At 37.2% G+C, this 24,574-nt stretch overlaps 2 protein-coding genes across 4 annotated transcripts in view; both read left to right on the top strand.

The window, feature by feature from the left end:
- LOC131946514 (uncharacterized) overlaps positions 1–24,574 on the top strand; it is a 44,874-nt gene that overhangs the window by 13,899 nt on the left and 6,401 nt on the right. The gene's annotated exons all lie outside the window — the stretch shown is intronic.
- Positions 17,144–24,574, top strand: part of LOC131946563 (uncharacterized) — an 80,913-nt gene continuing 73,482 nt past the window's right edge. For all 3 annotated transcript variants that reach the window (XM_059307413.1, XM_059307414.1, XM_059307415.1), the window contains exon 1: positions 17,144–17,314. The gene's annotated coding sequence lies outside the window, so the exon portion shown is untranslated. The remainder of the gene's footprint in view (positions 17,315–24,574) is intronic.

Below are 24,574 nucleotides of genomic sequence, written 5' to 3' on the forward strand. Positions count from 1 at the left end.
TCTCTGTCATTACAATAATCGAAAATATTTTTAAATGAGAATTAACTGCTAAAATTTATAAAAAAGAAAAAAAAACACGTTCTGTTAAAATTTTTTAAAAAAATGTCCAACAAAACTCAAATTTAGACGCTTTTCAATGCCCTACTTGGCGATCCAATGCAAAAGCATCGTAATTGATAGACATAATTTGTACGATAATTTAGTGGTTTTATTTAAAAACATGGCTGAGTTGGATTACAAATCGATTGACTATTAGAGAGGAATGGCCTACTGATACTCTTTAATGAAAAATGACAATTTTTTTGTTATTAATATGTTTAATGTAAAAAAATGTCACATAAACTCAGTTAAAAAATATAAATAAAACATATTTTTTCAACAACTTCCTAAATAAAATAAAACAAAGTTTAAGATGCACTTCAACTAAAAGTTTGTTATACCAGGAGCTGACCTTATACATTTATCAGTTATGGTTAGGCATTGTATTACATTTGCAGTCTTTAAAAAATAAAAATTGACTGTTGCAACGTTATCTATTTTTATATAAAAGATATTGAATAAAGCACTTATTTTTCGAATATACAACATAACTCTTTTAAAATAAATTGATATTTTAGCTTATTTAACATTTGACCAAGTGAGTCGTATCCCAATTGTCCAACCACCTATTTGGTTAACGTTTAAAAAGTTAGTCGTAACCCAATTATCCAACCACCTATTTGGTTAACCTTTAACCAAGTGAGTCGTACCCCAATTATCCAAACACCTATTTGGCTAACCTTTAACCAAGTGAGTCGTACCCCAATTATCCAAACACCTATTTGGCTAACCTTTAACCAAGTGAGTCGTACCCCAATTATCCAAACACCTATTTAGCTAACCTTTGACCGAGTTAGTCTTACCCCAATTGTCCAACCATCTATTTGGTTATCCTCTGACCGAGTTAGTTGTACCTCAGTTGCCGCTTCTATCCTCGACCACTTGTTGGTGAGTCTTGACCACGTTCATCTGCATCTTGTAAACCTTTCCACAGAAACGGCTCTGATGGCAATGGTGGAATATCTGCTGGGTGTCAGCAACTCTACAGAACCTTAAGGTAGTTATATGCCAGCCGGCTGGTGCTTGCCTTCGAGGTGCTAGCGTCCTATGTGCCAGTAACTCTACAGAACCTTGAGGTGGGTATGTGCCAGCTTGCTGCTGCTAGCCTGCTAGGTACCAGCAACTCTACAGAGCTGTGAGGCTGATGGGTGCTAGCCTGCTGGTGCTAGTCTGCTAGGTACCAGCCTGCTAGGTCGTAGCCTGCTAGTTAGCAGCAACTCTACAGAACTGCGAGACTGAAAGGTGCTAGCCTGCTGGTGCTAGTCTTCTAGGTTCCAGCCTGCTAGTCGTAGCCTGCTAGGTACCAGCAACTATACAAAGCAGTGAAGCAGATAGGTGCTAGCCTGCTACATGCCAGCCTGCTAGGTACCAGGTACTCTACAGCTAGCATGGGGCCTCAACACTACAGAAATGATAGGCCCAAGCCTTCACGTGAGCCTGCTTGGAGCCATTAGCTCAACAGAACTATGAGTCATCTGTACCACCATGTATTTTAACAAGAACACTTGACATGTTTTTGGAGTTATTAAAGGTTTTGTATCCATATTTTAATTTGGTTTTTTTCTGTTAATGTATTGACAACCTTGTGTTTCAAATAAAAGCAACAGCATTCGTCTGTTCTGTTGTTTTGATGGTTGTATATTCGGTGGTCTGATGAGGTTTTTGGACGTCGTGTATTTAGTGGTCAGTTGTATTTGGATGTCGTGTATGCAGTGGTCTGTTGTATTTGGATGTCGTGTATTTAGTGGTCTGTTGTATTTGGATGGTCGTGTATTTAGTGGTCTGTTGTATTTGGATGGTCGTGTATTTAGTGTTCTGTTGTATTTGGATGTCGTGTATTTAGTGGTCTGTTGTATTTGGATGGTCGTGTATTTAGTGGTCTGTTGTATTTGGATGGTCGTGTATTTAGTGGTCTGTTGTATTTGGATGGTCGTGTATTTAGTGGTCTGTTGTATTTGGATGGTCGTGTATTTAGTGGTCTGTTGTATTTGGATGGTCGTGTATTTAGTGGTCTGTTGTATTTGGATGGGTCGTGTATTTAGTGGTCTGTTGTATTTGGATGTCGTGTATGTAGTGGTTTGTTGTATTTGGATGGGTCGTGTATTCAGTGATCTAGTATTTCGGTCACTATGTCTGAAGAAGGGCGTAGTCAAGCAGTAGACAACACAATTACTAACCCAAAAGTCTTGAGATCAGATCCGGCTAGACACTCATTTTACAATTATTTTCACGTAAGAAATCCTTTCTTTAAAGTTTACACTTTTCTTAATTTAAACTTTACGCCGGCAACTGACAGGTCAATCAAAATGTGCCAACCTACCATTGCGACATACATACAATTTTCAACCCTCTTAACTCCACCCCACCCCCCGCCCTCCCCCACCCCCTCCCCATAGACAAAAACAAGAATAAAAAACACCATGTATCGGCTATCAGCAGCTTGATAAAACAATATCCAGAATAAGGCTAATTTGTTATTAACGTGTCTGGATTTGGCCAGACTGAAAAAAGAACTCGACTAGACACGAGACATTTAAAGAAGGTTTGGTTTCATCAACATATTATATTTCCCGCAAACGTTCACACGTATACCTGTATCAATGGTCTGTCAAATCTCAGAGATAATTATAAAGACATTTCTTTTCGACATCTCAGATGTCCAGTAAGTTGTGGGGTATTTATATATCAACATCGTTGTTTCAAAGAGAAAATATATTCATAAAAAAAACTATCCAATAGACGGTTATAAGAAAATGCGCAATCGGAAAACTGCGCAACAGAAAAATGCGCAAATACAAACTATTTATACTGATAGATTTTACTTTGTCATATTTCGTAGAAATATGTTTTATTATGCTACAATATACACACATTCACTGTTTGTTAATGTCTATAAATGCTCGATTTAAGAAAACAAAAATGCCCTTTCGCACAATTTTGTGCGCAGTTTTCCTATGCGCAGTTTTCCATTGCGCATCTGTGCGGCCACCCAAAGAGACATGCAAGAAATCACAAAGAAAACGAAATATAGATGGCTAACCATGTGTAGAGAAAGGAGGACACTTTTTTTTTGTAAAGACAGCACTTCTTTGGAACCCAGATGGTGAAATGGGGAATGGGTGACCAAAGCTACCTGGCGACGTAGAGAGTGAAATAAAAAACAGTGTTGTCTAGATCAAACATGTAGACGACCAAAAATGCACACAGAAAAGCGTAAAAAGGAAAAGTTAATGAATTATTATTACAGTGGTCGCATAAAACCCAGATAGGTTATTCATCAGTTTTATAGCTTCGTTGGCTATTCTTAACTTTGAGACACGTAAAATCCATTTTATATTTACAGTACATCTACACGCAAATATGTTTTTCTTATAATAGATATTGTTCAAAGTTTCTTTTTCCCGACGCCATATGAAAATTGTTTATTCTATTTATATAAATGTTACGACATTTTTGTTCAATTTAAGCCCAGTTCAGATAACAGTATTGAGAATATAATTTTAATTCTCCCTAAAAATCACCCGCCACATAAAAATAAAAATTTAGTTCACACTTGCTAACCAATTTCTGTTTAGCATCAGAATTTTATTTAAACATATTGGTATTTGATATGTCATAACGACCTTACCTGCGTTTATATTTAGGAAATATGGGTTTTAAAAAAACTATAATAACACCACTGGTGTTTTATTATTAAATAACTACTTTAGAATAAGTTTTAATAGGTTTCAAGTGTCGTCTGCATAGAATATGATTTTTATTATTTGTTGTTGAGCGCTTTTTTATGGCAGTTTCACCACAAATTAAACTTTATTAACTTAAAAATATAAGAGTACTGCAAGTTCAGAGCTTAGACGATTAAAAGGATTTATCCGTGTTTCATATTTAACACCTTTTCCAAAGTTAAAGATTCTAATTTGGTAATTAGTTAAATATTTCTTTATTGTGTTTTTTATTAAATACATTTTCCAAAGTTAAAGATTCTATTTTGGTAATTAGTTAAATATTTCTTTATTCTACTGTTTATTATTTTTTCCAAAGTTAAAGATACTATTTTGGTAATTAGTTAAATATTTCTTTACTGTGGTTTTAATTAAACAAATTTTCCAAAGCTAGAGATTCTATTTTGGTAGTTAGTTAAATATTTCGTTATTTGAAAGGCTTGAACTCTCGACACAAAATAGGAGCCCTTATATTGTTTCTCCTCTTCTCCCCATCCCCAGCGCTATAAAACCCAACCGAGGATAAATCATACACCTTTTGTCGTCCCCCGAGTATTGCGTTACTTCATTAGTTGCTAATTAATCGTCACGACTAGCCAAGTAATTAAAGCTTATCATAAATAAGAGTAATGTTAGAAATGTAGAGCCATCTATTCAATGTTTACCATGACATTTATTTACAACATCCCTAGTGTCCTGTTGCTAATTTTAATGTTTTTGTTGACGATATTTGCTAACAGGAATACGATGGAAGTCTAAAAATAGAACTTCAAATTGGTTTAATTTTTATTTAAAATAAAATATAATTGTTAAGAGTAAAAGTTAATAATAGTACATTGGCTGAAATGGAATGGCGAATCAATGTACATTTAAAAAAATTGAAATGTTGTAGCCACAATTATAAATTATAGTACATACCCCCCCCCCCCCCCCCAAGACAGACTAGTCGCTTTCATGCATAGACAATGTCGAATTTCGTAATTCAGTTTTTACCCGTTTCTACGCAGTTTTTTAAACTTTTTTTTTTTTTTTTTTTTTTAAACTTCGCAGTTGCAACACAAGAATAACTCCTTTTCGATACAATTAGATCGAATTAGTAATTAAAAATACTAGTTATTAAAAATGTTGATTAATATCATGTGTATAATACTCATTAGCAAAAGGGGAGATAACTTCAGTAACGATAACTCGATCAGTAAGGTGAGCTGGAGTTCACTTTGAATGTTGTTTACAAGTCTTAGAGACGAGTATGCCATGAATCAATGGCAGATAATAGTCGTGTAGACTCACCTTTATAAAGTAATGTTAGTGTCATGAAGTCTATTTTGATACTGTGTATTATTTTTGCAAGTTTCTATTTAGGTCGCAATGTGTGTTTGCTTGTCCATACGTCTGTCTGTAAGAGGATGCAATAAAATTTAAAATCTTGAAAACACAATTTTGACCCACAATTTATGCAGCGATTAAACGCAATGAGCTTACCCGATCAATTCCTTTCTGATGACAGGGCAAGAATATATAATTTATTTTCTTTTTTAATCTCATCCGATATAAAATTAGTCTTAAAAATTAATTTAAAAACTATTATATTCGACAAAACTGGGGAATAACATAATTACATAATTCATCACTATTTAGTTCTAGACTTGTTACAGAGTTCCAAGGTTCTGTGCCATAAATAGCCCGTGTATGCTACAGAGCCTTGTTGTGTAAATACGGGATAAAACTTTGTATGACAACAAATACGAGAAATAACTTTGTATGACAACAAATACGAGATATGACTTTGTATGACAACAAATACGAGATATGACTTTGTATGACAACAAATACGAGATATGATTTTGTATGACAACAAATACGAGATATGATTTTGTATGACAACAAATACGAGATATAACTTTGTATGACAACAAATACGAGATATGACTTTATATGACAACAAATACGAGATATGACTTTGTATGACAATAACGAGGGGTTCAATGTAATATACAATGTTATCATCATCATCATCATGATCACCCTAATCATCAAGATCATGATTAAGATCATGATCATGATATGATCATTACATCACCGCGATCATGATCATCATGATAATCACATCATCATCATCACGTCCTTATCATCACATCATCATCATCATATCATTATCATCACATCATTATCATCATTCCTGCTGACCCCTTGTGGAGCTATTGGACGCAACCAAACCTCTCCATTGTACTCGGTTTTGGGTCATTCCTTCAAGTTGGGCCCATGACATTCCGGCTGCTTCTGTTTCTCCTACAGCTGAGCTTTACCAAGTTTGTTTCTGCCTACTTACTTTCAATTTATTCAATAACGGTAACAACAGTAGGCACAGAGGCTTTTTTTTTTACATTGGCCGTTTAAAAAACAAAACATCAACATAATAACAGCATTTTAGTGAACAGCAATTAATAGTAAAGATTTCAATCTAGTGCCTGTCTTATGATGTTGCTAGCTGGTTTACGCAAGGTGTGTCCATACAATGTGAAGGTAACACAATTTAGTTATCAATAAAAAATACGACAGAATGATTTTTAAAAAAATGCATAGTTCAAAAAATTTCACAAGTAAACATTTGCACTCTTGTGTTCCTTTTGTACACTGAACGAGATGCTCTTATAATGCTCTAATAGTTGCTGTTAATTAGCCATAAGAAATCTGCTACACGTTGATTATAATACTCCAATTTCAATAAGATGACGCCAGAACATTATTTTAATTTACTTTAACGTCACGATTTTTAAAATACGACTCCATTGGTGTTATTTTGCCTCTATACCCCTAATTTGATTACTTGATTCAAGAAAACTAGAACTAAAAAAACAATTTTAGAAATCTTAATTCTAGTGCAATACTTTTAAAAACGTGATAATGGAACTGTTTTTTAATTGGTATTTTGACCAGGTGGTTGTTTTGGAATATAATTTAAATTATAGGGTCAATAAACACGTTACTGTTATTCGAAGCTAGAATTTAATTAAAGGAAATTGTAGTAGCAGTTATAAACAGCCATCAAAATCGTCACACGTTAACGTTATAGCTAGGAAACATTAGAACGGTGTTTTTTGACGCGTATATATCTCGGTGGTTAGATGCAATGCGTATATGTATAATATTACTGTCTCCTGTGGTTAAATCCACTTTGTCTGCACATTACTGCGTCTGTTGCGATGTATTTACTTAACCCATATCTCAAATGTTTAATGGGATTCTGTCAGCGTTTGTTTGTTATATATGGTAGGAGTTCAAATTATGTGGTTTTATGTGGTGATGGTGTGTTTATAGTGTGTGGAGAGCAATTATGGCTTAGACACTAAATGGAATGTTTTCATTTTGCAAATTCCATTAAAACAACATAACAATAAATGCCTCTATTTATCAATCTATGCCAAGATCCACAGATTAAATGATATCTTGACTGAAGGTGGTTAACGATATTACCCTTATAAATAAAACCGCCACTACCCCGTATCAACGAAATAGTAATGAAAATGTGTGTTGTAATCTTCAGCTTCTAAATCCTATTTCCTTAAAGATCGATTTCAAGTTGAATTGGGCTGTTATATCGAAACCGACCTGATTTAGTATATATAAAGCTTGATTTTCCGTGCCTTTTTACAGAAGCCACCATATTAGATGGGCACATCAAAATAAACTTAAAAGCGAATTTCGAGACATTCGTAATAAATTAATGTACGTACACTCTTAGTTCTTGTCAATTGAATTGGTTTAAGCTGGACAAGAATAAATTGAATAACTTGTGAAAGAGTGAAGAGCTTTTATAGTATGGCCATATAACATGAGTGGACTGGTCCACTGGTCTACCTGAAAAAATCCCTGAAGCCTCCCCCCCCCCCCCCCCACCGAAAAAAATCTCGGTGGGCCCCACGAACGGCGCACTAATAATACTCCTATCGGTGTTTTGATTGTTTTAAAATAATTTGTTGGTTTTTCTCCATTTTACAATTTCCATTCCTTCATACCAAGGGGTGTAAAATATCAATCTAGAGTTGGGGGCCCCTTTTGAAAATTTCAATCTAGAGTTGGGGGCCCCTTTTGAAAATATCAATCTAGAGTTGGGGGCCCCTTTTGAAAATATCAATCTAGAGTTGGGGGGGTATATTTTGAAAAAATCAATCTAGAGTTGGGGGCCTATTTTGAAAAAATCAATCTAGACTTTGGGGCCCTATTGAAAATTTGAATCTAGAGTTTGGGGCCCCTTTTCAAAATATCATTCTAGAGTTTGGGGCCCCTTTTGAAAATTTCAATCTAGAGTTTGGGGCCCCTTTTGAAAATTTCAATCTAGAGTTTCGGGCCCCTTTTGAAAATTTCAATCTAAATTTTGGGGCCCGTTTTGAAAATTTGAATCTAGAGTTTGGGGCCCCTTTTCAAAATATCATTCTAGAGTTTGGGGCCCCTTTTGAAAATTTTAATCTAGAGTTTCGGGCCCCTTTTGAAAATTTCAATCTAAATTTTGGGGCCCGTTTTGAAAATTTCAATCTAGAGTTGTGGGCCTATTTTGAAAATCTCAATCTAGAGTTGGGGGCCCCTTTTGAAAATATCAATCTAGAGTTGGGGGCCTATTTTGAAAATTTCAAGCTAGAGTTGGGGGCCTATTTTGAAAATCTCAATCTAGAGTTGGGGGCCCCTTTTGAAAATATCAATCTAGAGTTGGGGGCCTATTTTGAAAATCTCAATCTAGAGTTTGGGACCCCTTTTGAAAATTTCCAGCGCCCCTTGAACACAGCCAGTCCAAGATTTCCTGATTGGTCCATGCCAGAGGTGTAGCGACCCTTCCCGGCGCCCGGGGACAAACTTTCAGTTTGGCGCCCCATCGGGAACAACCTGTGTTCATATGTACCCCCCCCCCCCCCCATCTGGTCCATGCACCTCCAGATTAATCTAAAAAATCCAGACTGTTCTAGAAATTCCAGATTGGTCCAATAATTCCAGATTGGTCGAATAATTCCAGATTGGTTCGACCACAATAAAACTAGATTAGCACTGCCCATGTTGAAGAAACGTGCCGGATGGGCCCGCCTCTGCTAAAATAACTTTGATGGATGGGTTGACCAATGTAAAATATCGATCTCTGTATGATGTCATCGTAATTCTAGTTGATGAGCGCTGCTAGATGTGTATGTATGTGGGTGTGCCCAGAGACAGCCAGTCATATGCTAATTCAGGATCGATTACTTGTGAATACATTAAATGGCCAGAGATGAAGAACATAGTAGGAACATTCAATGTTTAGTCATCTATAAACGGCACCGCTGACTGTTTAGTCATCTATAAACGGCACCGCTGTTTAGTCATCTATAAACGGCACCGCTGTTTAGTCATCTATAAACAGGCACCGCTACCAGTTTAGTCATATATAAACAGGCACGGCTGACTAATGTCCCGAATAGATACATAGGTACCTCGACATACGTGTGCCCCGACATACGAGATTATTGAGATACGAGATTGGCTTTGACTTCCGAGCAAAATTTGAGATACGAGTGACCGGATTAGCGGTTCGTAGAAAAGAAACATACCGAAAAATTTACAACTGACAGTGCACCGGAGTAATTTTATGACACTCACTCAACTCATTCCCTGAAGGGAGGGGGGGGGGGGGAGACCTTTAACAGGTTTATTTTAACAGCCAGCGTGGAAACATGGGGAAAGCTAGGAGAGCGTGACAAAAAAGTAAAGACCAGCGAAGAGAAAAGCAGTGACGAAATTTAAGCGAAAGTAACAACACACCGTATAGTAAGATTTAGGTTCAAGTATGTTCGGTAAAGTTTAAGTTCAATTTAGTTTAGTTGTAAAGTGTAGCGTTAAGAGTGTAACGAGTCAGTGAATTAAACTGTCGAAAAGAGCTTAGCATTAACAGTGAGTAAATGAACGAAGCGAACCTCCTCCGCCTATCTCTTCCACCCGACACTGGGCTTGCACCTCGACCAGCATCTTCCATAAGCTTAAGTCGGTTGGTTTTCAAGGTAAAACACTTGACAAAACTCGTTTATTTCTTTGCGATATCCTTTATTATGTTATTAAAAACATTTGTGATGGATAAATAAACTTTTCTTAGAAAAGAAACACGTAACAAAAAAACTAGTTTAACATTTTGGTGGCTGGCACGGATTAATGGCATTTCAATTGATAAAAATTGCTTTGAGATACGAGCAATTTGACATATGAGCAATTCTAAGGAACGAATTAAACTCGTATCTGGAGGTACCCCTGTAGAGTTTTATTTCCCTATAAGAAAAAGACAGCAAATCGACGGTCCTCACATTTGCATAGTTAATGTAAGGAAATATTTTTCTAAGTTATAGACGCATTGAAGAGATCAATATAATTATTCAAATAACGACATATTGGCTTTTAGTAGGACTGACGCTTCTTTATAATATGGCGTATGTAGGGTCTACACTATTGAGAAAGAATATAATTCATTATTCAGAATATATTTTTATAGGCTGTTTATTCTGAGGTATTTGAGTGTTCAGGTTAAATAATACATAAGGGAGATAATTCAAGTCGCCCCGACCTGGCATTATTTAACCACTGAGGTGTTGAATAGTTATTTCCCCTCGTCGCTTTTTTTTTGTCTCTCTCCGTCATTTGAAGCGAGCGCCTGATAATTTTATTTTCTTACAGGCAAAAAACTGGAAACTGATGAATTGTTTTTGTGGGTTTAAGGTGTAAATTGAATTCGAGATCTGTGAATAGAAGTGTAGACGTCACAATTATCTGACCTGAGCGGTTTTATGTCAAGTAATGTGGGTTATATCGGCGTCACAGGTAGCTGGTCTTCTGTGAAGTTATTGCTTTATAGAGGCGTCACTATTGGCTGGTCTTCTGTTAAGTTATTGCTTTATAGAGGCGTCACTGGTGGGTGGGTTACTGCTTTATAGAGGCGTCACTGGCGGCTGGTTTATTGCTTTATAGAGGCGTCACTGGTGACTGGGTTATTGCTTTATAGAGGTTGGTTTAGAGAGGCGTCACTAGTGGTTGGGTTATTGCATTATAGTGGAGTCACTGGTGGTTGGGTTATTGCTTTATAGAGGCGTCACTGGTGACTGGGTTATTGCTTTATAGAGGCGTCACTGGTGACTGGATTATTGCTTTATAGAAGCGTCACTATTTGCTGGATTATTGCTTTATAGAAGCGTCACTTGTGGTTGGGTTATTGCTTTATAGAGGCGTCACTGGTGACTGGGTTATTGCTTTATAGAAGCGTCACTGGTGACTGGGTTATTGCTTTATAGAAGCGTCACTGGTGACTGGGTTATTGCTTTATAGAGGCGTCACTGGTGACTGGGTTATTGCTTTATAGAAGCGTCACTATTGACTGGGTTATTGGTTTATAGAGGCGTCACTGGTGGTGGTCTTCTGTGAAGTCGTGGCTTTAGAGAGGCGTCACTGAATATCTAATGCCATGTTATCTTTCTTTAAAGATGTCAATACTTACTTGTTTGCTAATTTCATGCTATATCTGTATAAAGGAGTCACTGGACACTGGTCAGCTAATGCCTTGTAAATGTTTTAGTAAGGCGTCATTAGTTACTAGTCTGCTAATGTTATGTTGTTGCTATATAAAAAAAAAGTCACCGGAAATTGATAAGATGTCTCGTTATTGTTCTAGAACAGGGGTCGGCAACCTGCGGCTCGCGAGCCGCATGCGGCTCTTTTGATGTCAAGATGCGGCTCTCCAGCTCCTTGCACAAATACCAATAACCTTAATCAAAAAATAAAATTCTTGAAATAAAAACAATCTTAGTGGCTCTTTAAAACCAGGGAAATTTTGAAAATTGTAACTTTTGGCTCTTCCGCTTCGAAAGGTTGCCGACCCCTGTTCTAGAAAGTCGTCATTAGTTACTGGTCTGTTAAAAGTTATGTTGTAGCTTAATAGCTATAAGGCACCATTACAACGTGTCGTTGATGAAGGTGTTGAGTAGTTTGACGAATTTGTCACGTAAAAAAACGTGTGTATGTTTAGTTGTGTGACTAATACTTCACGTAAAAACTTGAGTATCTTAAACAAGAAAAAATTATTTGCATGCGTGTTTTTTAAACTGTCATGGATGATATTAATGTTAGGTTTTGTCAAGATGTCATAAAATATCATGTTTTAATATCTCAAAGTGTCATACAAATATCATATTTCAATATGTCATCGTGTCACAAATCTCAGTTGTTAAAATCTCATGTTTAATATCTCATGGTGTCAGACAAATCTCATGTTTCAATATCTCATGGTGTCATACAAATCTCATATTTCAAGATCTCATGGTTTCATACAAATCTCATATTTCAAGATCTCATGGTTTCATACAAATCTCATATTTCAAGATCTTATGGTTTCATACAAATCTCATATTTCAATATCTCATGGTGTCGTTAAAATCTCATGTTTCAATATCTCATGGTGTCATACAAATCTCACGGTGACACCTGCCACTGACTGGGCTGTCTGTATTTCCCAGACGTCTGAACAGAAATTCTATCCCCCGCCTTCCGCTAGCTATGGCTATGAAAGGATGATGAATAAATTAGTCGCTTAAGCTTCGAATATCTTCCAGATACGATACAAAAACGTATGAATACCAAATAGCTCGATCTAATTAAAATCTTAATTAATTAGTTTTTAGCTTGAGTATACGTGAGTTTTGGGGTGTTGAAAAGAGTGCAACATTTTAGAATATGAAGTTGATTATTTGATTATTAATTAATGTGCACAGTACTAAAATAAACTCTCGAGATTTCCACAAAACAATAACGTATAACTAGTATAAGTTTGAAAGTCTTTCTCAAGTTTGAGCCTTATTGAATAGTACCTATCTTCAAGTTCAAATAGACTGGGTGTATTTGATGAAGTAACTAAATAGTTAATACTATCAACTAATTCAAGTATCTGCATGTTCTGACAAATTACACAGTGTATTTGTGATGTAAGCTGGAAAAACATGTGTGTAATAAATCCATTAATGTATAAGTAATAAAATATTCGCATATAGAAATCTATGTGTATGGTTGGTTGAATATAATATGAGTAATAAATGTCAGAAGTAATAAGTAGTGCATATCTGTAGATTTGAAAATTTAACAAAGTCTAATGAAGCTGATATGAGAAATGTTAGTCTGAATGTTTAAGAAAAATTGTCTGAATATTTTAGTAATAAATGCATTCAGTTTTTAGTATTGAATGTCCGCATCAATAAGGGAGGTAATATGTAAGTAATGAAAGCCAAGATGTGTTTAAAAATTCCAAGTGTATGAGTAATCCACGTGACCAGCCTGGAGTCTTCAAGATGCCAATCTATATTTAAACCCCAGGAATGTTTATTGGGCACGGGGTCACCAAGTGCAACATGGCACATTGTGTGTGAGCGGCCCATCAACGCTGCGGCTCCTGGGCCCACATTGTTCCACGGGAGCCACATCCAGGCAACAGCCACAACCGCAATATATCCCCACCCTCGGGGACACCGCTCAAAGCTTCCTCCCTCCCCAGGGGCAGCCCCGCCCTGCGCATGACATGGCCCGCGCTGATATCAATCATGGAAAAGCCATTCTTCTGTCTAGAAGACACATTCAGCTACAATCAAATCGGGATCGTAGCATTCGGTCTATTATAATTTCATCGCTGCTCGTTCCTGATCTGAGTATCGATTTTAATCGTTACACAGATGTTTTGGGAGGCGTGGGAGGAGGGGGGGGGGATGTAGAGGTGCTGGAAATGTCTGAAGGAATTTTTTTCTCGACACACAACACTGGCTACTATTTTTAGATTCTAAGACAATATAAAATTGCTTTGAGACCTAACATCCATATTTGTTTTTTGTTTTTTTTTTGTTTTAAAAAGTGTTTTACCTATAAATTATTAATAAGTTGTTATTAGCAGTTTGTGAATTTATGTTGTTTCAAATGTTTTTACCGTCCATGTTTATCATGTAGCTGAATTATTAAGTTGTTGTAAGAATTCAATAGCATCCCTAGTTTTAGAGATTAAAGAATCAGTGAAGTGATTTTATCCTCAGATTTCTGTCGTGGTCAGCCAATACGCTTAGTGTAGACAGTCAAATATTTTAACATAACTTCGGTCGCGCGACTGATATTGCTAACAGCTTAGAGAGAGAGAGAGAGGAGGGAGAGAGAGAGAGAGAGAGAGAGAGAGAGAGAGAGGATAGAGAAAAGATGATGTTGAAAGTCAGAGAAGAAATATCAGCACTGAGTTCTTATATACATTAGTCACGTGAATGACAAGTGCAGTGACACAGACAAGTACAGTGACACTGACAAGTTGAGTGACACTGACAAGTAGAGTGACACTGGCAAGTAAAGTGATACTGACAAGTAGGCTACAGTGACACTGCCAAGTTAAGTGACACTGTCAGGTTAAGTTACACTGACAAGTACAGTGACACTAAATGCACTGACACTGACAAGTTCAATTATTCATGCCCTGTATATAATCATTGCGAAGAAATCAAATTATCCTCTAATTGTAATTACAATCATTAACTAATTAATATAATTATAATTTTCTTAAAATCGTTAATACCATTATAGAACAAAATTAGTTTTAATTGGCATGGGGATAATTATAGCATATCTGTAACAACATTTCAATAAAATTGTTCGAAACAGTTACAATCACCTCAAGAATAAAAACTGGAAGATATTGAAACGAAGTTAACATCACAATAGTAGCTTTAAAATACACCTTCACACTGTTATTCATTTGTAACCTTTTTTTAAAATAAAACCCTCTGTTGTTAACTCCATCTAATGCTGACGTCTTCGGTCTATTTTTATCTAGGCTTTAACTTAGCGTTAGGTAATCAACACCAATCTGGCCCACTAGCCGGAGCTATTTAAATGAATTATCTGACATCGGCCAGATTTTTCGCCCACTACATGCCGTAACTAAAAATATCCACAACAATCAATTTAACTTGATTTTTCCCAACGGTGGTCAGCTTGAGTCCCATAAGCGCAGGAACACAAAACTAGACGAACGCTAAACTACGAGATCAGCATTTACAGTTGAATTAATGTTCATGAACAGCAACAGTGTAAATTTGTTGTTTGAGAGAAATGTAATAAGTGTGATAAGGTCTGGATTAACCATGGGTAATTTGTTGTACATGAATTTGTGATTTGTGTACACGTGTACAACATACAGGTGCGAGCTAGTTAACTGCAAGCAGTGACACATGTACGCAGTGTCAGGCCAGGCTTGTAAATGTAACAACTAGCTTTAAAATAAAGTACATTTTTGGTCAGTCATTAGGCTTGTCAATGTGAGGTTGTAGATGCCGATAGAACATAACAGCTAGCTTTAGAAGAAAGTATATTGTTGGTCGAGTGGTAGCTCACTCCAGCGCTAACATGAATCTCAAGTTCGGTTACTTAAATGGGATAGGTACCTGACATGAATCGGGGAAAATGAAGAGTGTTAAGCAAAATGTAGACCATACAATCTCTTTATGTGCTGAGTTCAAGGAAACAGATAAACTCTACTTTAGCTGTCTTAAGGGTAGGATATATTCTACTTTTAGTGTGGCTGACGGCATGTCATGGGTTCGGATCCCGGGCTTGATGTACCGGATTTATCCAACACAGTAGCTGTTTCTGGACATAGTGCTGACCACACTATCCCTTCATATGCACAGGTCACAAAAACAGATGGACTCTACTTCACTTGCCCCATGGACGACAGGTATGAAGAGGGAACGTTTTTTTTAAGTACCAGTCTCACGTTAGGGAAACAAAAGGTGGATGGCATAAACTGACCATACTATTCTTTCGTTAACAGATGAACTCTACTTCACCTGCAATATTGGCAGCCCGATATGAAAGGGTAACTTTACTTTTTTTTAAAACGATTACTAAAAATGCTAACAATGGCGTAGCCTTACCATCAAAACATGACTGGGTAATAACCACCAATTTCCTAGCACCACTGAATGCCTACTACTATAAACAGTTAAATGAATAACCACACATTTCCTTGTCCTACTAATATAAACAGTTAAATAAAGTTGTTCTGACCTACTGGAGGCCCCACCCCTATCTACAACACCAAGTTGACAACCTGATATCCCCAGGTATTTGCCGGCACTCTAATATTCGGGGTATAATCCCTTTTTTGTTGATATCTCTGGGCAAACACAAACTCAGGCCCCGTTAAACTTGTGTAGGAGTGACGTGGGTGTACGCATCAACCTTCACACGACACACCTTGTACACAACGACTAACGGACGACACACGGACAACACACGGACTAACGGACGACACACGGACACTAACGGACGACAGACGGACCGACAAAAGGACGACATACGGACCGACAAAAGGACGACACACGGACCAACCAACGGACGTCACACAGGCCGACAAAAGGACGACACACGGACACTAACGGACGACACACGGACCGACAAAAGGACGACACACGGACCGACAAAAGGACGACACACGGACACTAACGGACGACACACGGACACTAACGGACGACACACGGACCGACAAAAGGACAACACACGGACCAACCAACGGACGACACACGGACACTAAAGGACTACACACGGACCAACCAACGGACAACACACGGACATACAAAAGGACGACACACGGACACTAACGGACGACACACGGAGTGACCATTAGACGACACACCTTTAACGGACCGACCAAGGAGAACACACGGTTAAGCCAAACAGAAACCCCACCGTCTACATTCATTGTGTTAACAGCATGCGTCTATTTACACAACTAATTGTCTCGTCGCACACCAATTGTGCACGCTCTGGTGATTTCTCCCAACAGCGAGTTCAATCGAAAGTGTTGGTAGCAAGAAGTGCTCGTTCCAGTCCTTATTACACCGCGATCTGATGCAATTTCACATTACAAGGGGACTCGTCGCTATTTGCACGGCGAGAGATGATGGCCGATTTGTCGTCTGAAGAATCACTTACGTCTGTCGTCGCTCACCAACCGTCTGCCCGCGCCGGCTTAGTGTGAGCTTGTTGCCGCTTTACCCGCGCGGCGCTTTATGAAAATAGTGTTAGGAATAAATTAACTATAAACGCTGAGTAACGGGTATAAAGTATAAATATAAACCTGCTTTTCGTTCAAAACTAACTTTTACTAAACTATTTATAAATTTAAAATTAAATTCGAGTTTTATTCAATATAAAATAAACCAAACTGGCGACTTTAAATTTTTACAAAAGTGAAATAAAATTTGCCGTTTTTTCAAATATTTTTTTTTAACACGAGTAAGTCGTAATCGCAGGAACTACGGCGCGAGTTCTGGCAAGATGACGTAGTATGTCACGTGTCTGGTGAATCAACCGGTGCGTCTCAATGTGGGAGTCCTGGATGGTATAAATCGTTCAGTTGAGTTCGGTTTGTGGTGTAGCGATAGGAACTGGGATAGCTTGCTCCAGAGACTTAGGTAAGTAGGCACCGTTTTATTTCAGTGCAAATACAAAGTTTTAAAGGGCGTCAATGTATGGTGCGAAATATTTTATTTAAATAATTGTGGAGAGTAAAATTTTTCCCAGAATTTATTATTATTTTAAATCAGATCTGTATAATTAAACTGTTGATTGATCATGCAACATTTTTACTTAATCTTCGTCACCCATAAGTTTTGTATCTTGATCAATAACATACATATATTAGAGTTAATTAATTGAGTGATTATATTAATATAGTTGTGTTGAGTGCTTATATTTGCATAGATGTGTTAAGTGATTATTTCAGCATTATTGTTTTGGGTGATTATATCAGCCAATTTTGGTTGAGTTATATATCAGCACTGTTGTGATGTGTGATTATATCTCTCATAGTTGTGTAATATATCGGCATATTTGTGTTGAATGATCAAACCGCCATAGATGCGTTGAGTGATTACAGCAACAATATTGTGTTGAGTGATTTTATCAACACTATTGTGTTGAGTGATTATACCAACACCTATTGTGTTGAGTGATTATATCAACACTATTGTGTTGAGTGATTATATCAACACTATTGTGTTGAGTGATTATACCAACACTATTGTGTTGAGTGATTATACCAACACTATTGTGTTGAGTGATTATATCAACACTATTGTGTTGAGTGATTATATCAACACTATTGTGTTGAGTGATTATACCAACACCTATTGTGTTGAGTGATTATACCAACACCTATTGTGTTGAGTGATTATACCAACACTATTGTGTTGAGTGATTATACCAACACTATTGTGTTGAGTGATTATACCAACACTATTGTGTTGAGTGATTATACCAACACTATTGTGTTGAGTGATTATACCAACACTCTTGTGTTGAGTGATTATACCAACACTATTGTGTTGAGTGATTATACCAACACCTATTGTGGTGAGTGATTATACCAACACTATTGTGTTGAGTGATTACACCAACACCTATTGTGTTGAGTGATTATACCAACACTATTGTGTTGAGTGATTATACCAACACAATTGTGTTGAGTGATTATACCAACACCTATTGTGTTGAGTGATTATACCAACACCTACAGTCCCCCCGCCCACAACATCGTCTGTGATGTTCCCCAATATCTGCCGTTTGTTGGAACATTTGATCAAACTTCACGCACATATCTAATCAATGTTTGTGTTACAAGTTGATTCTCTTGGTGTTGAAGATAATTTTTGTCGTGCGACTTCGCGGTAATCTTGTAGCAGACTGGTTGATTTGGTAATGTAGTGATTATGTTATTAATTCAACTCGGTAAAACTTTTATCGGGAGTTTGAGAAAGATAGCGAGGGGAGCGGGTGATGGGGGGGGGGGGGCGTGGGAGGGGGATGCACTAGTTGACATTTAGGTTACTCTAATATTTAAAGAATTTTACACATTTCTGCACTTTGGATGAGAGCTGCCAAAAGTGATGATCATAACAAATGTATGAATTTTCGTTTATTTCAATACACGTAGTAAAAGAAATTCTTATCAAGGACCATGAGAAATGCGTGGACAAATAATAGACTGCCTTATCGTAGGGCAATTGTTCTTTGTAATTTATAAACAGCAACTACCTCGTGCGACCATAGGGACCAATGCTAGACTTTTGATACAATACTTAGAGCTGATGTCCATACTTTGGAAAGAAAAGTTATAACTAGACAACTATCACACTATCGACACAATTGTTGTATCTAGACAACTAACACACTTCCGACACAGTAGTTATATCTAGACAACTACCGACACTGTAGTTATATCTTATATCTAGACAACTATCTGACTTTCGACATAATTATTATAGCTAGATACTTGTTACACCTGTTGAGACAGTCACCATAGCTGAAATACCTTCAAACTGTTAAAATATTTATCGTAGCTATACTTCTATTAAAATGTTTACACATACATTATAGCTATACTACTACCAAAATGTTAACACATGCATCATAGCTATACTACTACCAAAATGTTAACACATGCATCATAGCTATACTACTACCAAAATGTTAACACATGCATCATAGCTATACTACTACCAAAATGTTAACACATGCATCATAACTGTATATTGATAGCTGTAGTTGTATCAAACTGTTGACACAAACATCATAGCTTTACTACTATCAAACCCAGCTATCATAGCTTTACTACTATCAAACCCAGCTATTATATCTTTACTACTGTCAAACCCAGCTATTATAGCTATACCTCTGTCGATAGCTGCACTTGTATCCAACTGTTGACATAGCGCCCACAGCTAGACCAGATACTAATCGCGATTTAATCTCCACCCAAAAAGATGTGCAACTCGATGCTCTAATCGCCGACTGTATCAATTTCACGTCTCCTAAAGCCACCCGACGTCCTTAAGTTTATTTTGATTTATCAATTATGGTTATTTACCTACGTATGCCTGCCTTAAACTCTCTAAGTGTGGGTCTTTGGCAATAATTTTTCTACTGCTTGAGAGTTTTTATCTTTCGAGGAAACAAAACACTGAAATGACAAGTTACACGAAGATTGTTCTTGTATTGTTTTTTTAAATGTCGCTAGCCCAACCACCCCCAGCAAACCTATACTTTTATTTCGTATTACATAGATAATAAACAAACTAACAGCCGTACTATTGAAAAGTTATAACTGTTGTGTGTGAAATCATTAAGTTAGGAAATGAGCTAGATGACGTGTTAGGGAAATTTAGTTCTCGTTTACTGCTTTACAAATCTATCTTCCCAACCCAACCCTACCCTTTCTACCCTATCTTTTCTCCCCTCCCCTCACAAATATATCTACCCAACTCTACCCTTCCTACCATACCCTCACTTTCTCTTCATTTTATCTTAATAACCCAACCAAAGTCTCACAACCCTACCCACACAATCCTACCCACACAACCCTACCCTCACAACCACACTTTACCCATATTTGTCCAGTGTCCAGCTTAACTCAATCCCCCCTCCACACTGCCCCCACGCAAATCTACGTACAAACGTACGTACAAACGTATGTACAAACGTATGTACAAACGTATGTACAAACGTACGTACAAACGTATGTACAAACGTACGTACAAACGTACGCACGCATATGTTTACCCGTTGACCAGGACCGACACCCAACACCACCTCGTTTAAAAAAACAATCTATTTTCGTCTAGTGAATCAACAATAACAAATTTTAATCATCTCCCACAAATAACAGGCTAGCAGCAGTTGTTGGCATTAATACACTTCCAACTTAACTTAGGTGATTAAACTAAGGGCTTGGCTAGGGTACCAAAAGTGTTTGGTACATGCTCAAAGGACGGGCGACTTTCAAGTTGTTTTTTGTCTTAAGCTATCCATGTTCCATTCATTTCAGTAGCGTAGCGAGGGGGGGGGGGGTGGCGGGGGGGGGGGACATATGTCCCCGGGCGCCGACCTTAGGGGGCGCCAAAATGGGTTGGAAAAATAAATTGAGAGGTTGAGGGGGGTGCAAATCGAAAGTTTGAGGGGGGGGGGGGTGCAAAACGAAATCTTGAGGGGGGGTGCAAATCGAAAAGTTTGTCCCCGGGCGCCGGGAAGGGTCGCTACGCCTCTGATTCATTTTTAAAGAACTTCTAAAGTTCTTTAATACGGACACTATTACAAACAACAGTTGTGATTGTGGGGCATGCAGTGATGGGAAAGTTAAAAAACTCTTGGTATGAAATCTCTAAAGTCCCGAACAATTCAATGATTAAAGTAAATGTTGCGTTAACTAATAATAGAGAATACAAACACAGATGTTACACACAAGAGCGTAGCATATATACATCATATAGGCCCTATATATATATATATATATATATATATATATATATATATATATATATACATATATATATATATATAGTGTTTGTGTGTGTAGGATTATGGTAGATTATGGTAGAAAACCCAAAGCAAACTTGCGTAGGAGAATATTGTATAAATTACACTATTGAACTACCACAAATAGAAACACATTATACAACCCTAAATATGGCATCAATTATTTTCTTTAATTTTCTAAATAAAAAATAGGCATTTTTAAATTACGCTGGAATAGAGACGAATCGTTTTTTGTTACATTAGATTACATTTTATAACTTTTCCCCTACTTTTTCCCGACTGAGGTTACTGCCAAAGTGTGTGAAGATACTGTTGTGAAAGTAGCACTAATTTCAAACAAATAACACATATTTTCTTTAAAACAAGGCGTAAAAAAGTGAATATCTTTTGTTTAAAGATGTGATTAACGTTTTTCTTTCCCTAGCGTGAAATATAATTTTTTTACATTTCGTTTTTCACATTTTCAATTTGGCTTTTAAAAATATTTTTTTTCTGGCCAATGAAATGAGCCAAAGTTGAGATAATAAACCCTGCCATCGACTGCGGGTCTTCTGCGGAATGTTATCTCAACGGTCGAGTCACGTGACCCATACTGAAGTTTAACCTGCCATTCAAATATTTTTCTTATAGTTTTGTAAGGGTTGAAGGTCAAAGGTCGCCCGAACTGAAAGAGCCGGCAGTGTCGGTAATACAAACAACTGGCTCTTGTTGAATGGTTTAATTGTACTGTAAGCATTCCAAAACTCAAGCCCATCGAGTTACTCAGTGCAGATTAGGAAGTAGGCCTACATTTTTATTCTTTCGCTTACGAATATATATATATATATGTATTAATTTTTAATTGTATTTCCGATTATCATTTTTATTTTATTTTCTACTGAGAATGGAGAAAAGTATTCATTGTACAAAAACTCGAAATAGACATTTTTTTGAGATGGAAAAACTTAATTTTTCTACCATGTCTGTATGTTTGTGTGTGTGTGTGTGTGTGTTCGTGTGTGTATCTGTCTATATGTGTGCGTATATAAGATAACTTAAGAGGGACGAAATTTTATACATAATTATTAGATCCTACTCTAGGAAGTATTCAGGTAAACGGAATGATACTATATTTTCGGTTTCTAAAATCTCAAACACTTGAATACCACGTTTAAGTGGACACATTTTATTAGAAATATACGAACCGATACGCAGGTTTCTATCACGATTTATTTCCGTTAACCGGAAGTTGTTTTTTACCCAATTTCCGGTTGTTCAAAACCCGAACTATCTGACATATGTATATCATATTCTCAAATATCAGCATATTACAGGAAAAATGCTATTTTGTCGCAAACATACCAAGCTTTTTTCCACTAACCTTCACAAAATATATTATAGGGGATCTCTCTCGTACTTAATTTCTTTATAGACTCGAAGATTAGTCACTGTGTCTAAAACTGTTAACATTTGATTGGGCCTACACAGCCGTGTATGGCGTATCAACTGAACAAAAACCAGTGATCATGTGACCACACAGTGTACCTTTAGTTGTAAGCCCTACGAAGTAAGTAGTAAACAGGTAATAGGACAATAAAGGGGATAGGTCAGCTCCATGATTACTATAGTGGATAGAAACGACTGAGAAAAAACAGCGTTAGGTTTTACATGTATGCAATTATTTGTATATACATATATATATATATATATATATATATATATATATATATATATATATATATGTGTGTGTGTGTGTGTGTATGTGTGTGTGTGTGGTGTGTGTGAAGGAAAAAGACTAGCGTTACAATTTACTTAATAACAAACCAAATGTTCCAAGCATCTCAGAATCCCATCGCTTTGATATAAACACTGTTTACACCACTAAGGTATCAGAATAGTATCAATATTGTATCAGGGTGGTATCAGGGTGGTAATGGTATCACGAAGGTATCTATCTAAGCTGGAGCCTAGCTTAACTTCCAAGACGAAATTTTCACAGCAGAATTAACGCATGTACTTTTATCTGCTTGGGTGCGTCTTCATCCGTCACATTTGCATGTCAAATTAAATCGTTAAACAAGCGACATCCTGATGTAACGAAGGGCATTAGAGATCACTAACCCTACTCTCCCCCCCCCCCCCACACCAACCCCTACGCCTCTACCCGTAAAATGTGTTAGAAACGTAATTAGTTCACTTATAGGGTAATTGGTTGCTAAATGTATTACACTGAGCATTTGCACATTACTGTCTGTATTAGTTGACAAACATGAGTTGCTTGATTGCAAGTTCATTAGCTTGTTGGTTGGGTTTCTGTGTCATTTACATTTGCTCTGTTTTGTGAATACACAATATAGAGTTTCTGTGTCATTTACATTTGCTCTGTTTTGTGAATACACCATATAGAGTTTCTATATCACCAACTTGCTCTGAACTGTGAATACACAATATAGAGTTTCTATATCATCAAGTTGCTCTGAATTGTGATACACAATAAGGGGTTTAGTAAACAATTTAGTCTGATTTGTGAATACGGTTACAGAAACCTATGAAAATAGTGCTGCCTTTATTTAAGTTGGTTAAAATAACATGAATATTTTTGCTAAATGCGAGGGCCTGTTGATGTTTGATACATATCGTTATTTCTTGACTTTTGAAAGTAAGAGATTTTTATTGGAAACCAAATATTAATCTCCATTAATTGCAGAGCTGGACTATAAAGTTTACTAAGGCACTCCAGCTAAACGACTTCATTAGATTTTCTACTTGTTTACTTAATGACGCCTATGCTAATGCTTCCCTTAGGGTGGGGGGGGGGGGATCGGATTTTGTCAGTTTGAAAAACCCGGGCGCGAAAACACCTGACCTCATGATGCGACGGGGGGGGGGGGGTGTAATTAAAATGCCTGAAGAAAAACCCAGCGGCTGGTAACATGAGTAAATAGAAAAGTGCCATTTTGAACTGCCGAACTTATTTTGTCGATGGGGCAGGTGAAGTAGAGTTGACCTGTTTATGTGACCTCGGCGTATGCAGGGATAGTGTGGTCAGAACCACGACCAGCCGTCTCTAATTTACCTTAAGCAAGTCAGGTACCCATCAGAGCTGGGTGGGCTCAGGGTCGGCCTAAGGACTCGAACCAGGGATCCGAAATCAAGACTTTCGGGTTACCAGCAGTGGGTGTGTGACAGATAAAATGTTACATCTGTTCCAGCCAGTCTGACCAATGGGCAAAAGCTGAGCCGGCATAACAGGGTGGGAGAGAGAGGGAGAGAGGGGGATGGAGAGAGAGAGAGACAGAGAGAAAGTATTACTTCCACTAACCCTTCCCACTTATATTGACATTAGCAAACATCCATTAAGCCTTACACTGCTTATACTACCC

The sequence above is a fragment of the Physella acuta genome, unplaced genomic scaffold (genome assembly GCF_028476545.2).
Source record: "Physella acuta isolate Inbredline_101_S28 unplaced genomic scaffold, ASM2847654v3 ptg000562l, whole genome shotgun sequence".
Taxonomy (NCBI): Eukaryota; Metazoa; Mollusca; class Gastropoda; family Physidae; genus Physella; species Physella acuta.